Source organism: Lynx rufus, unplaced genomic scaffold (assembly GCF_022079265.1).
Source record: "Lynx rufus isolate CCGP_SWC_20201006 ecotype Redwood Valley unplaced genomic scaffold, mLynRuf1.p SCAF_9, whole genome shotgun sequence".
Taxonomy (NCBI): Eukaryota; Metazoa; Chordata; class Mammalia; order Carnivora; family Felidae; genus Lynx; species Lynx rufus.
Genome location: NW_025814897.1, coordinates 46,492,897 through 46,495,087, shown reverse-complemented (window position 1 = coordinate 46,495,087; position 2,191 = coordinate 46,492,897). Strand labels below are relative to the sequence as shown.

At 34.9% G+C, this 2,191-nt stretch overlaps 1 pseudogene; it reads left to right on the top strand.

The window, feature by feature from the left end:
• The first annotated feature begins 300 nt into the window (after positions 1-300).
• On the top strand, positions 301-821 carry LOC124506438 (protein tyrosine phosphatase type IVA 1-like; annotated as a pseudogene).
• Positions 822-2,191: the final 1,370 nt, after the last annotated feature.

Below are 2,191 nucleotides of genomic sequence, written 5' to 3'. Positions count from 1 at the left end.
GAGCCCTTATCCTGGGCACAGAAGTGCACAGTTGACATCATCGGAGCATTTTACAAGAATTTTGACCTGGATGGGGTAAACCTGGGTGCACATCCTTTCCATGGACTCAGTATACTGAACTGAGGGATTATTTCCTGTTAGGTTCATTTCATTTCCTGTTACTCTCTACTACATATTTAAATCATTGAGAATTTCCAGTGGAATATATTAGAGGATACTTTGTTTGCTTTACATAATTTCTGTATTCAAAACTTTAAAACATTTTTTCGTAACCATATTGAATATTTTAACTAAATTAACATGGCTCCAATGAACCGGCCAGCCCGGTGGAAGTCACATACAGGAACATGAAATTTCTTATTACACACAGTCCAACCAGTGCAACCTTCAACAAATTTATAGAAGAACTTAAGGAATATGGAGTTACTACAATAGTAAGAGTATGTGAAGCAACTTACAACACTGCTCTTGTGGAGAAAGAAGGCATCCAGGTGCTGGATTGGCCTTTTGATGATGGTTCATCACCATCTAACCAGATTGTTGAGGACTGGTTAAGTCTTGTCAACATTAAATTTCGTGAAGAACCTGGTTGTTGTATTGATGTTCACTGTGTTGCAGGTCTTGGGAGAACCCCAGTGCTTGTTGCCCTAGCACTAATTGAAGGTGGAATGAAAAATGAACATGCAGTACAGTTTATAAGACAAAAGCAGCGTGGAGCTTTTAACACTAAGCAACTTCTGTATTTGGAGAAATACTGTTCTAAAATGCGGCTGTGCTACAAAGCCTCCAGTGGTCATAGAAACAATTGTTACATTCAATAAAACTTGGCTGCCTGATGCTGTTGCCTTGGAAATGGAACTTGAGACAGGACTTACTTATCGTACATATTAGCCAACATGCAGGCTTAATGAATGACAAGTCTAATGAAGCTTCCATAGGAATATTGAAAAAGGAGCAAGCTTGACAGAATTGCAGCCTCTATGTTTGGCTTACTACTATTCCCATGCCAGAAATAATATGTAAGAAATTGAGAGATTAGGTGCCAAAATATCCAGCACAATACTTGTGTATTTTTAGTATCATGCAGAATTAAAATCCTAGATTATGAATAGCACTGGAAACCATATGTGGTTTATTCCTTTAGTCATTTCAAATATTGTCAATAGGGCCTATGTGGTTATTCATGTTTGCCACCCTACAAGCATACAGATATACATCAGGTTTTAGCAAAAATTGATTTTATTGGATTCTTACCAAGGCTTATGGGGATTATTTAATGTCTTTCTATAAAGCTCATTTTGTGCTGTTATGAATGCCTCCATTTTGAAAAATCACAAATGTGTGGTTAAAAGTTCATATAAAATATACGTTGTACAGAAGCACATGTGTGTAATGTCTTCAGACAAAAAAGTCTTACAGTTACTTTATGTTTACAGTTGGGGTACAACTTAGAGGAAGAGGGCCTGAAGACAGAGTGGGAGGAGGCTATGAAATATGTCCAGTAAAGTGTTGCCTTTGTCTTGTGCAGGATGTATAGAATAGGTCTTTTATTTAGTTAAAAATTAAGGCTGAGATGGTTTGTAGCTAAAATATTTCTTATTTATAATATTTCTGAAATCTTGTAATTCTTCATATCTATTGGAAGTTTTTATTAACTATTTTTCTTTGAAGCATATTTTTTCTTGTCTTCCAATCAAAAAAGAAGTGAGTTTCCAATAATGAAGTGATCAAGCATCTAATATTTTATATGCTTTTTGAACTCAGTAAATTCGTATTTGGATACCTGGATACTTTGTTCTATTATGTGATTGATAAAATGATGACATGTATTAATGCTAGTTTAACCATATATTCATACCATCTGGGAATACAGTTCTGGAGGAGAAATAATTTCAGTGTTCACCATTCACCAGCCAGTAGAAGAGCTTAACCATCTGAATAAATAATGAATTGCAGAAGAAAGAGGCAAGATGGTAGAGCTGTGTTGATATTAGTAAAAGTAGAAGCAAAGTCATTACTAGAGATAACAAAAATCATTAAAGTTTCAAGTTTCATTTCACCAGGAAGTCAGAACAATTCTAAACTTAATGCATCAAACAACATTGGTCCAAAATGTATAAAGCAAATATGGAGAGAACTACAAGGAAAATTGACAAGTTTATGATAGTGATGGGAAATTTTACTATTTTTC